General features: G+C 39.2%; 1 protein-coding gene across 1 annotated transcript in view; it reads right to left on the bottom strand.

Moving 5' to 3' along the window:
* LOC101845523 (parathyroid hormone/parathyroid hormone-related peptide receptor) overlaps positions 1-14,307 on the bottom strand; it is a gene marked incomplete at its 3' end in the record, with an annotated part of 140,997 nt that overhangs the window by 46,154 nt on the left and 80,536 nt on the right.

The raw sequence follows: 14,307 nt of genomic DNA on the forward strand, positions 1-14,307 counted from the left end.
CCCACACACACCCACACACTAATTATTTTATTTTAATAGAGTCCGTGTGAGGACAGCTCTATTACCGGCGTCTGTTGTGTTCTGATTAAAACCTTCGCCCTCGCACACACAAAAAGTGAGTTTGATTCCCAAAGAGGGGGGTTGTGTCTTTTTAATCGGTTATCTCTATCCATCAGCCTAGTATGGTCCTGACAGGCAGGGTCGAAGCAGCCCGTTTTTCTGGGTGTAAAGCTCATACAATCACAAACAACAGTTTTCTATAAGCTATAAGTAAGCTACCGTAGTTCGGTACGGGGCTTTTGCATCTGTTGGCTCAGTCTGCCCCTGGATATTTCTCCGAAAATATTGCAGTAACACAAGTTCCCGTTCCTCCACTGTTCATAATTTATGTACTTTGCCACATTTCAATTAAATCATATTGAGCGGGGAAATATAGCTCGTTACGTACAGCGTTAATGAAAAATTACAAGCCCCTTACTTTACCTAGTCCTGCTGCCTTTCATCTTCGGACTTGTCGGATTTGTGTCCCGTTTTTCACCTTTTCTGGCTTCCCCAATCTTCGACTGAAACAATCTAGGTCATCTTCATTCGTTGTTACAGTGTCGCCACTTCCGACTTCTGTCGGAAATACGCTCTGACAGACAATATAAGTTTTCAGTAGAACCTATTTCTGGATAGGAGCAAAACAGTTGTGTCTGCTCTGCTTTTTGCATATATTTTTTAAACAAAAAAGAAAACTTTATAATTATAACATATATTTATGCATGCATAATATATGACACACACACACACACACACACACACACACACACACACACACACACACATACATACACACACACATACACACACATACATACATACACACACACACACACATACATACATACATACATACATACATACATACATACATACATACATACATACATACATACATACATACATACATACATACATACATACATACATACATACATACATACATACATACATACATACATACATACATACATACATACATACATACATACATACATACATACATACATACATACATACATACATACATACATACATACATACATACATACATACATACATACATATTTTAGCTTGGGTTTGCCCCATCTTGAATAGTATTGCTTGGGGCGTAAATCGTTCACATCAGATGAAATGAAGCACCTACATAATGATATTATATTGTTATCTCCAAACACAAAATTCACTCTGTAAATCTAGGTATTGTAGACCTATAAAAGATTATGAAGAACAATTTTCGATGTATTCTCTTTGGATTTCCATTATAGTGCGGTCAAAAAGCAACATATTGTTAAATATTTCCTAAACTATCGAACATAGTCTTTTCAGCTGTTGCACAATGACTTGTATCAATTTGTCTTAACAGATACATATTTTTATGAACACATGTTAGCTGTATTCTAAAGAATTTCTAAATAAATAGGCCTACTAATTAAAAATCCTCGTGGGTTCCTTCTACAGATTTTAAAAGGTTTACAGCTGGGACAATGTCGCTTTTTAAAACAAGTCAGTCATTTTTTTTTTCTGATCGCGATATTAAGCTATTGAACGCATGTTATACAGACTTTAAAGTGTAAAACAAGTTTCCACTATCAGATTAATTTCTCGAATGTATTGCCACAAAAGTGTCATTGGTTAGAAGTAACGTAGGCCATCATTATTATGCGTAGGCAAAATATGTGTGAGAGGCGGGAAGTACTGTAAGCAATCCCATTTTCCGTGTGACGTAGATTTATAGTATTTTATATTAATTTATGAAGAAAGGTTTTTTAAACTCTAGGCTCAACTGGTGTGGGAAAATTGATTAAGTTAAGGCAAATTGATATAAACTGCTGTGCAAAGTATGGATGACATTGATTCAACCATTAATTAAAGAGATATTTGGGAAAAGATTGCGCCACAAATTTTTGACCGCACTATAACGTTTTGCTTCAGTGCTCTTTTGTTGTTAATGTTAATCCATAACTGCACTCTAACATAATCGCTGTTTACTTCGTGCGCACCATTTGTCCCAATTTGGAAACAAATTAAAAGTGCCTAAGGGCAACGGAGAAAGGTTGCGCGTACTTTCGAACTAAAGGGAGTCTAGGTGACTGGTGTTTGGTACTTCATTGGGCACCCATGGTGAGCGCACTCATAAGGGGCAAAGAGCGGCCGCCACAACATTGCATAGTCTAGGAATATTAGAATTCAAGGCTAGATTTGCTTGCAGAGGGGTGTACCTGAAGAAAGTGCGCGGAGTAATTCATGCTAATTACAGCTGATATTTCACCCGTGACATATCAAGTTATTATAATTCATGTGATATAATATCAAAGAGATTTTATTTGTAACTTTTTTGGATGATAGAAGGATTTACTTCACCGAAAGTGCAATGCTATAACAACTCCACGAATGGCATAAATAGAAAATATCATATAGAAATATATCAATAGGTGGACAGACAGACAAACAGACAGAGAGACAGACAGACAGCAGACAGACAAACCGACAGACAGACCGACAGACAGACCAACAGACAAAGGGAAGGGGTGGAGGAGGGAGGGAAGGAGGAGAGATGGAGTGACTGATATTCTGAGAAAAGCAGAGAGTTTCTTCAACAGCCCAAAGCAAAGCGGAAGAGGATTATTTGATAGCATCGTTGGATAGCGGAAGTCAGGAAAGGGAGATAATTGAGCTTGTACTGAAGCACGACATTTTTGTAGTACCGGGTGAGTAAAATTGTCCATCGTAAAAGGAACACTTTTGAGGGAGAAAGAGATAAATGCGTGTTTTTGACAGAAATCGGTGGTAAAAGGTTTGTAGTAAAAGACCAGGAAATTAATTTAGACTATCATCCCCGTGTGAGTTGATTTGTTTAGAGTGAGCATGATCAGTTTTAATTATCTTCACAAGTGCAAGGTTTGAAAAAAAAAGATAACGTGGACTTAAGTAACTTTCACATTTTCTACTGTACGTAGAACCAAGCATGCAGATAAGAAAAAACAAACAACTATTACAAATCAAACTTGGATTATAAACAATACAAAAGGTAAGGCCATTTTCAGCAACAACAAAAAAAAAGCTGTGAGGAAAGGTTAGGAAAGTTACAAGAATCTCTCAACCCAGTTCGTGGTAGCAGGCAAGAAGATTGTCAGATGGGCATAGTGATACTTTACGTTGTGGAAGAAGAAAGGCAACAAACGTGTCTGTACTTATAGGCCTACCTATAGGCTTCGATTTATCAAGCCACACAGTGAAAGCGATGATTGCAATAAAAAGCTATATTCTTAGCACAGAGTTCCGTTTGTATTTAACAGAAAAACAGAAACAAAAACACATTGATAGATAGATAGATAGATAGATAGATAGATAGATAGATAGATAGATAGATAGATAAATAGATAGATAGATAGATAGATAGATAGATAGATAAAATGATAGACGTTTCTAAACTGAGGCTTGAAAATGTTCTATTTGAAAGTTTAAAGTATATGATCAAGAAAAAGAGAGTACTGGGTAAAGTTGGGAAAGAGAGTCAAAAGCGAAAATTTTAATGTGTACGACCACCTCTGTAGCTGGTTAAAGACGTCAGCATCTAAAAAAAAATCGCTGTAGGGAACAGAAGACACGCGAATTGTCCAGTGGAAGTCGAAAAGAACAGATGTATGAGAGCCACGTTAGGCAGCCGGGCTGATGCAACACTCTTGTCTGTGAGTGTGAGCAGAAAGAAAGTAGTTCAGAAATAACGAGTTGAACACGTCTGTCTTGCAAAGCGTTGCTGTGATTGTGGTGAGTGTGATAGCCTTGAGGCAGCGACAAAAACACAATGCGCAACGAACAGCAATTGCCTCTGTTGAGGTTTTAGTCGGGATTTGTATGTAAAAAACACACTACTATGTTTCTTTTCTTTTTTTGTTTTGTTTGGGGGGGGGGGGGTTGTTGTTCTTGTTTTGGTGGCAGGTCAAGCCACTGGGGATGAAACAGACAACGCTAATTTGTTCGTTAACGCTCCCCTCTACGATAATGCGCTCTCGAGAGAGTAAAAGTAGTTTCAATCCCAGAGATGGAAAAGGTAACTATGTGGTTCAAGGTCTTTTGCGGGGGGAACCAGCGCTATGAACATTCGTAGTGGACATTTAAGCACCTTGGGAATTTCTATCCTGTTCGATTTTCTCAGGGGTTTGTTTTTTGCTGTTGTTTGTATGGCGGTTGAGTCGTTAGTTGATTTGTTTTTGTTATTGTTGTTGTCGTTGCTGTGCTGCTGCTGTTGTTGTTGTTTGAGTGTTTTGTTGGGGAAGGTGGGGTGGGGGGCTGGGGCGGGGCAACAGTGGGAACAGTTCCTTCATAGGAAATTAAGTTTCATAAGCTTGAACATTCTTCCAACGTTTTCAGGCCATTCGACCACTCGACCACTCGGAAGATTTATTTAAGTCAATTCCTCTTATTTTCATAAATAAATGTCGTTTAGAATTATTTTTTCAATTGTATCTACCTTGCGCTTCTTTTATCTTCATCTCTCGTTGAACTTTTAAATTGCTATTGTACCAAACCTCAACTGCCTCAGAAATACTCTTTTGCTGGAAAAGATTACTTACTGCCATCGTTCTCTCTCTCTCTCTCTCTCTCTCTCTCTCTCTCTCTCTCTCTCTCTCTCTCTCTCTCTCTCTCTCTCTCTCTCTCCCTCTCTCTTTTTTTTTCTTTTTCTCTCTATCTCACTTTTCCCCAATAGTACATATTAACCTGTTTACGTGTTTGAAGAATATGTCGAAGGATAAAGATCCTTTTCAGCTCTCTCCTTCTATCCTTCTCAGCCAGACTTTTTTAAAAATCCGTTTCCAGTAAACGCATGGGAAGAGTTAGAAACAACCGTTCCTTTAGAGCCCATGTGTTCACCCTTGCAGACAAGTGTGGTCGCCTGATTGATCTCGTTTGCTTGATCGTTGAAAGGGAAAACGTTCGCATGACCGTAGCACCATAATTAGTATTTCGGTTCTTTGAACTCCAGACCTGTTGGGAACGGTTTTCCCTTCTAGGGTAAAGGGTTTAGTTGGGGTCTTTTTTTTTGGTTTCTTTTATTTTCGTAAAAGGCGGAACATAACTCTATAAGTGATAGACTAGACTGTATGTGCATTCATGTTGCTGTTACTGATGCTATTACTGCTGCTCCTACTATAAAGTAAACACAGCAGCTTTATGATCTCGACCACAAAAGACAGCAAGTGAAATATCAATGAACTGTACCCTATTATACCCTTCTTTGTGTCATATCTAAGTGTTTTACGGCCCTCACAACTACGTAAGGTTATATGAGCAATCGGGACACCTTAAACATTTTTTCAGTAGGTAGGAAATTTTGAATTTTGCGCGGGTGCCGGCCGAAGCCTAAGATCATCGATTTTAGACCACCAAGGGATCATTAACGTGCGCAACATTTTCGAGAATGCTAGGTGTAGATATTTCCTTCCAGAAGATCAAGGGTGTGCTTGAAAGACAGAAATAAGAAAGGGCCAAGGAGTAGCAGTAGAAAGGCTGGAGAAAGAGTCAGAAGCTCAGAAGAGGGGGCAAGGGAGGTGAGGGGGAGGGGGCAGAAAATGGAGACGAAAGCAGACGACAGAACATTGCTAAAGAGCAGGAAAGGAGGTGAAAGGAGACAATTTTAGAGAAGAAATTTTTTCGTTCGCTACCCGGATTGAACCCGGGACCTTTGAATGAAAGGCGAACACCTTAACCTCTAGACCACGAGAGCCCCTTCCATTTTATCTATCGTTCAAGGTAAACGACAAAACCATAATTTGTTTATCATATTTTAGCCAAAATAACGACACCGACATTGTGTTCGACGGAAAATTAATGAGGGCTGGACGTCTTAGTCCGGACACTGTGAACATAAGCGTGGCTACTGGAGAAAGGACTCCCTGGTCTGTCAGTATGAGAGTCCAAACATCTGCATTTATCCTATTCTAACCTTCTTGTACATTAAGAAAGAATAATCTAATGAATTTGCTTCAAAGAGTCTTTTCGCTTTCGACACAATTGATTAATTTCTACGTCAAGATCCTAGTTGTATTATTGCATTTAGAGTGTTACATTTAGATGAAACAAATATTGAAAAGAAACAAATAAACAACCCTCCCCCGCAATACCCCCCCCCACAAAAAAACCCACATAATTTATTAATAATCTATTTCAATTCCACGTCTCGGTGATTCTCGTGTTCCCCAGAAATGGTTTGTGCCTTCTCTATTTGTACTGTTTTTATTTTTGTGGTTTTTTTTGTTGGTTTTGTATTCTATTTCATTTTGGTACTTTGCCGAAAGCGTGAATAACCAAATCAGATGATTATAACCTTTTATTCCCATTCCAAGTTCAACTTCACGATTGCTAATGATGGACGTGCAAAATGACCTCCATCTTTAGAAATGAGGTGAGACTTTACTAAAAGTAAGTTTTCTGCTTTGTCAGACAGAAAAATGTTTGACAGTTCGTGGTAGGTATAGTCAAAGCCTTTTCTAACACAGAATATATAAATTTCTAGGGTGGCATAAGAATGTCGTTCTGCAATAAAACTAAGTTGCTTTTAGAGAGTCATTTCATCTCCATGGAAAATACCCACAAGGTTTGAACGGTTATTTAAACAGAACCCTCAGACTCTGAGATGATAATCTTAACCACGCTCCGCTTTACATACCACCGTCTTTGAACCCCGCGGTACTGCAGGGTGTAAAAAGGTTCCATCACGAAATTCAGTTTGGCTGTCCAGAGCCCACGCATAGACCTGTTTTTTAAAGTATTTTCAGCAAGGAAAGGGGGGGGGGGATGCTTTAGCTATTTCCTTTTGGAAGCTGCCGAATAAGAAAGGACGCTTTCTCAGATGGCACAGAGAACGCCATCCCAAGCACAATCTAGTCAACTGGAATAATACAAAAAGCTTCTCTTTCAGGCATGATTGCACTTTCTGGAGAAATACGCCATGAGGGAAATCCACGTAACGATTTTGACGTTACTCTGGCTGTTAGATGTTTATGGCACGCTGAAATTGAACAAAAACACATTTGATTAATTTTGCCAACCTTTCATGCCCGAGACGATTGGCCGATCCCATGCTAGAAATGCCAATTTATTAACGCCTTTGAAAAAAGTCAGTCTAGCTTCTCTTCTCATCTAAGCTTCATATAATTATACTAGTCTGATGAGATTTTCTAATAAAGCTGCCGAATACATAGTATAAGAATTTGAACAATTTCCGATCTATAAATAGCCCAAAGGAACTTTAAGCCATGGCTTCTGTGTTTCGAACAGGGAGGACTGTCTACTTCTTCGGAACATATTGTAAGCTTGCAAATATGGTGAACACACTAGTACACGTCCACTGGTCTGCAAAATCTCTGTAAAGTTACCTAAAGGAAGTGAGCTAAGGCTAAAAGCTATAATGAGCTTTCCAAGATGGCACTGGCTGCAACAGTTGTAAAGACACATAATATGATACGAGACAGCTCAAAATAAGACCGGTTTAACTTGTCTCAAAATTACCTTCACAAAAGGAAGTTGGGATCAGCATATCTTTAGATAGTTTAGAAGTAAATATTGAATAATGATAAGACACTGAGGTTTAGGATTTGTCTTGTGTTTCTCTTGGTTTTGTTTAACAATCAGGGTTTCAGTCACCGTCATTGTAATAATGTTGAACGGAGACAACATGAGACGCCTATTTTGACGAAACCTTGTTTTTTTCAATGACAACGGGCCGGAACTCTGCTGAATAAATAGTATGTAGATCTCTACTATTGACACCAGTATTAACATGTTTGCCAAAATTCAAGCCTAGAATTACGCTTCAGTTGTTAAGAAGATCAGTGCTGTCAAAATTTCTGACTCGTCTCCTTTATAGAAAGTGTAAGTCTCATCTAATTCTAGAGGAAAATGTCATAGATAAGTACGCTATACATTTTGCACATGCGTATGCAATCACAGATTCTTTTCACTTCCACGTTCGCAATATAGTGAAAGAATGAATACAGTCGAAGCTTATCTCCTATTTAATTTAACAAAAACAGCAGAACTTTCCCATATTCCTCAAAAAGTCGTAGATTTTAAGCATTTTAAAACGAATACAACTGATGCCCCTTGTTCTAACGGTTCCATGCAAATTCTCACTTCTAGGTATAAAAAGCGGACTTGGAAAGACAGTAGAGCCTCATTCAAACTTTATGTGAAATCAGCAGCACAGCATTATCTCAAAAGCAGCGTTGTGCCCCCAATCACTTCCTATTTTTTCAATCTGACAATGAGTTGGCCTCCATCTAATTTTTTTGGTGTCTGGTAGCGCGACCACCGAGATATAAAAAAACCCACTTTAAGACGAAATATAGCATGATCGAGACCTGAGTCTTATTCACACGTCAAAATTATTGTCGTCGGTCAAGAGCTCATCAAACTGCACTACAGAGTACAAGTTGGTCAAATAACTAGGCCTTACATTGCAGGACAAAAATACCATAGCCCGCAAACGTCAGCCACAGACCGATCTCGTCATCCCCGAGTCTTAAGGGGCATCCATCATGGTTGTGCACGTGCCTTGAATATAGACAAGAGATTAACCAAATAGGATTTACAACAGAAAAGTCGTTGTTAACGTAGGAACAGGAAGAAGTAAGTGTTTTGAGGCGCTCGCAACTGCAAAGGGTCATATAATATGAGCTCTCGGGACACATTAGGTCGAAGCATTTTCAGTTTGGTGGGAATTAATTTTGAATTTGGCCCGTGGTGGCCGTCAAAGCCTACTCTTTTTTAAAAACTGATTAGGAAGAAGTGTGAGACAAATGGTGTAAAGTAGATAGATAGATAGATAGATAGATAGATAGATAGATAGATAGATAGATAGATAGATAGATAGATAGATAGATAGATAGATAGATAGATAGATAGATAGATAGATAGATATATAGATAGATACATAGATAGATACGTAGATAGATGCATAGATAGATAGGCATAATTATATAAGAAAGCGTGCAGAAAGCAGAGCAAGTATTTTGGTTGTGAACTGATCAATATGTTCATCGAGCTCCCCCCCCCCCCTCCCCCCTTTTTTCCAAGGACTTCTGAGTGCCATTGAGTGTGGACCTTTAACCTTTAAACGGAGTGCCCACTACGGCTGGATCGGGCCGATCACCCGACTCGATGGCCTGAAACTGAAAACAAACACGTTTGTTTTTGAGGCGATCGAGTCGGGCGATCGGGCGATCGGCCGGATCGGCCGATCCCATCCGTAGTGGGCACCCCGTATTAGCCACTCACACTTTTCGAGTTGCGCGGGGTACAAGTGAATGATCAATGAATAGCGTGACAATATTATGTCACTGTTGTCGGGAAGGAAATCAAGGGCTAAGTGATTGTGGTTTGGGAAGGGGGGGGGGGGAGGTGTAGAAGAGGAGGTGCGCAACAAAGGGGCCAAAGTGCATCAAGAGGGGGTCTAACAACCCATTGTGGGAGCAATACTGAGGAGCCATTGTAATAGGTCAGAGGTAGTCTTAGATGACCGCCTCTTCTTCCGTTCCTTCATGTGTCCTCCTTTTTTCACTCTGAGCACTGGGCTGACCTTTTAATGACCACTTGGTGCCTGGCAGGGAGAACAATTCATACAAGAGAACAGATAACCGAAAAAAACCCACCCACATCTGAATAAATCGGAAACTTGTAACGTAACTGTGGATATGTATGCATGTCCAGAAATCACATTTTGAAGCCTAATTTTAAATGTTGGATAAAAACAATTTACGGTTTTCCCTATCGTTAACTCTCAATGGAGCTCCCAGTTTAAAGGAAACGAGTTGTAGAAGTGAGCCTGTGATTAGAGAAATATGGCGGAGGAGGGGGGAAGGTGGTAGCTCAGGAAGTGAAAGTAAATCCTCAGCTCTAGTTGATAATGATATATCATGATAATGTTACATCACCGCATCTACTCGTAGTTTTCGAGATGGTAATGATATAATATTATACTATTATTACTTCATTTCATTGCTGGATCTAGTTCGAGGTTCAATTGTCAAGTGTTGGATGACCAAACTTGAAAAAAACAACCGGTAGGCTTTTAGAGTTGCCTCTTAATTGCTTTTTAGGTTTACATGAATCCGCATTGAAAGGCCAGTGTTACGTGAGTAAGAGTCTCGAGACAGGGAGATGTCAGATAAAGTTATGTCGGCTGGTTTCTCGAGAGCTGTGAGTGATTGGTGGGTGCTCTGGTAGGTATTGCTCCTCATTTCCTATCAAACACATATCGTCTTTACCCGTCTTCCTTCTTTTATTTGTACGTTACTAACTAGTAACACCTTTAATCTTCGGCATTTATATGACCTGGTTGTGTTGCAAGTGCCGTAAAACTTTGACTAAATCTTTAAAAATACATATAGTGCCAAAAGTGGTATTGGGGTATATTAAAAAATGATCTAGCAACGTTAGATCATTCACAAATCATCACGAAACAATGTGAAGAAAAGTAAATACGCTTGCGATTGTACAAACGGGCTAAACAACACAACTGGCATTCAATCTTCATGTAAAATATAGGCAAGAAAAGCAGCGCAACTTATTACGATTTTAGTGTTTAGTGTTCGTATAAGTGCCGAAGATTATAAATGTTACAAGACAGTAACAGAAAAAAAGAAGGAGGGATGAGGACGATAGATCTTTGCTATGAAAGAAGGAGCAAACCACATTAGAGCGCCCGCCAACCACCTACTGATTGATTATGTATAATTGCAAGGGACAATAAAAAAAAAAATAAGTTCATAAAAACACAACAGTAAAACTTAGCAAAGCTCACACTTGAGATAATAACTTTCGAGAATCGAGTTTAAATTGACACCTACAGCAATTTTTCAAGAAGTTTCACAAAATCGATGTAGAATATTCTACAACTTTCGCCAAACTGCAGTCCTGTTATCGGTCTTTCTTTAAGAGCACACTCGAAGTGTCGAGATCTTTCATTTCGTTCAGAACCTAGCCTCAAATATCAATGGAAGACGCTCTGTAATCCCCCCCCTTCCCGTCCCCCAACTCGTCTATTTTTAAAAAAAGAAATAGACCAGAAAAGAGCACTTTGAATATTCCAGGCTTTTAGCTTTCAGCGTTCCACACTTGTCTATAGAGTTTTCAAAACGGCGTGTCAAGTCTCAACTTATCACTCCCCCCAGAAACGGCACCGGAAGGGCATTTCTGTGACAGCAGCGCAGTGAGCAGAGATTTTAGCTGTCTTCCTTCATAACAACGTGTCAGTGCTTTCAAGTGGCCTTAGTCATTGGAAACCTCTTAGACAGCACTTCTTGATTCTCGCTCAAATCTAAGTTCAGTCTGGGTGTTTACAGTGCTATCTGCATACTGTATGTCTCTTGGCTCGTAGACTTCTGACGGTTAATGTACATGTACGTGTCTGTCCGTTCTAACCACAGTATTATATTTTTACGTTACTACGTGTGCGCGGCAAAAAAGTACCTATCGATAACAAAGTTGAAGATTTATCCCTTAGTTCCCATTGAATGACTTTCTCGTGAAACAGTATCAGAGAGCACTGCACTGTCTCAGCAGACAGTAGGGTTTGAGTTGCATTTGTCTACATTTTTATCTCTTTTGACGATGACGCACATAGTTAATTAGACCAATACGAGCCAGAAAATGGAAGCTGGGGAGAGTGCAAGGAGTGCAAGGATGTTTTGCACTCTGTTGCGCCCTCTTATGTCTGTTGATTTTACACTTTCATCTTAAGTTTGACCTTCACTTCCCATTTCCTGCGGCTGCGGTCTTCTGTCGTCTGTTCCCAGTTTTCTTAAATTGGCTTCTCTTCCTCATGTCCCCGAGCGGGTGTGTTTTTAAAACATTCTTTCTTTTCTTTAGTTCTCCATTTAAAAAAATGAATTAACACTTTTGAAAAGCTTATCTTCTCCTTTGGTCAGTATGCCCTAAAACGTCAGCGTAAACGACAAAAACTAAGATTACAAACCAAACTACAAATATAACATACCAGAAAACAACATTTTTATATTTCTCACGTCTGTGACCCATGAGAGCTGTCATATGGAGGGCCAGAAATAATTACACTTTATTGCGTGGGGTTGCTCGGCTAGAGACCAACGTCTGAGATCTGATACCTTGTGCGTTTCCTCATATTCTTTTGATGTTGACAAATTGATAAATATATCAACAACGAATTTCCGAAAGTGAGACGGATATTATCCGCGAGTCAACTCCTGCTGTAAACTTCCTTATGTAGAAGACGAAGACTGTCATTTCTTCTTGCTGTGAGTTTTGAGTAAACTTGGATATTGAAATATATATAATTTTGGATCAGTTTTGGATTCACGATAGGATATTTGGATGCTATCTTTCTTTTGCAACTGCATGTGGTTTCATCGACTCTTAAAAGAGCTAAATCGTAATTATGGCACAATTCATTTTCCACCCTAGTTATTTACCCCAGTTATTTTGCACCACTGCATTAGTGCTTGCCAAACTTTTTTTTTATAGCCAGCGCCCATTTTTGGCACCTTTAAGAGGCCAGACTTCTAGCACCGCCCACGTACATGTATATCCAATCATTACAAATATCTGTAACTACACGAATGACCAGTCTGTGTATGTGTCTATCTGTCTGCTTGACCATCTGACCTTTGTGTTCTCCTAAAAAAATCCACCCCCCTCCCGCTTTCTCTCTCTCTCTCCCTCTCTCTCTCTCTCTCTCTCTCTCTCTCTCTCTCTCTCTCTCTCTTTCTTTCTCTCTCTCTCTCTCTCTCTCTCTCTCTCTCTCCTCCCTCTCTCTTTCTCCCTATCTCTTTCTCTCTTTAACACAGACAGGCTCACACACGCTCACAGACTACCTCTCTCTCTCTCTCTCTCTCTCTCTTTCTCTCTCTCTAAATCTCCCTCTCTCTCTCAGACACCCCCCCCCTCTCTCTCTCTCTCTCTCTTTCTATCTCTCTCTCGCTCTCGCTCTCTCTTTCTCTCTCTCACACACACACACACACACACACACACACACACACACACACACACACACACACACACACACACACTCATACACACATACATATATATTCATACGCAAATAAAACGGAAGTGGGCTAATTTTTCTAAATCATTCCTTATCCCATGAACTTTAGGACCAGGCCACGTCAACAGCACAAGTGCCCAATACATTGTCTCTATTAAATTTCTCAAGGGAATTTTTGCCGTGTGCGCCAATTTCTTTAGAATGGCTATCAATATATCTTGTCGCCAGCAAACATCAAGCGAGGAGGAGATTCTTCAATCTTTTCTTTATCCGCTTGGTTCCTGTTCAGTCAAATAAAGGTTTGAAGCTTGTAAAAAATAACCTTTCTGACGTTTTTGTTAAACGCTTTGCCTTTGATCTGACCGCATATTTTTGCAGGATTCCTTTACAGCTGCTTGTGAATTCCAATAACTTTTCGGCATTTTTCATAACAATCTGTTGCACACTTTGGCTCTTTTCATGTTTTTTTTTTCCGGGAGCTTCCAGCTGTAACACACATGCTGCCTTTTTAGCTGATGCAATCAAAACTAACGCCAGAGTCGTAAAGTACCATTCAACTGATGAGTTTATTTATCATAGTACTCAAATTTGTAACTTACATTGTTGAAATGCTTTGTGATATTTTCCCGCCGACAAACCATAATAATGGGTATTTATCTTTGTCGAGATAACAACAAATAACAACTGATAACAACAAATAACAACAATTATCAAATGACAACAACAAATAACAATTACTGATAGCACAAAATACTTTGATTCCAGACAAAAAAATCAATATCCATGTGGTCAACCAGACCCCTACTTTACGTGCACAAGTCCGAGCAACTACTGGAAGTAGACTATTCTTTAGTGATGACTGGCGTAGTTGCGTCCCCCTTTTTTTTGGTTTACATTCAAATCGAAAGTAAAATTGAAAGTAACAAATTATCGAAAAAATACTAAATTAGTTCGTTTGTGCTGATATTTGTCGTTATTTTGTTGTTACCAGTTGTTATTTGTTGTTCTCAGTTATTATTTGTTGTTATCAGTTGTCATTTGTTGTTATCACGACAAAGATAAATACTAATAATAATTAAGCATGGATAGGTGATCTTTATTCATCACCATCAAATAATGCAATGAAGAAATATCCGCTAATACTTTACCACAATTAGCTCCATCTATCTTGTCATGTGTGTGTATGTGTATGTGTGTGTGTGTGTGTGTGTGTGTGTGTGTGTGTGTGTGTGTGTGTGTGT

This window comes from Aplysia californica, unplaced genomic scaffold (genome assembly GCF_000002075.1).
Source record: "Aplysia californica isolate F4 #8 unplaced genomic scaffold, AplCal3.0 scaffold00025, whole genome shotgun sequence".
Lineage (NCBI taxonomy): Eukaryota > Metazoa > Mollusca > Gastropoda > Aplysiida > Aplysiidae > Aplysia > Aplysia californica.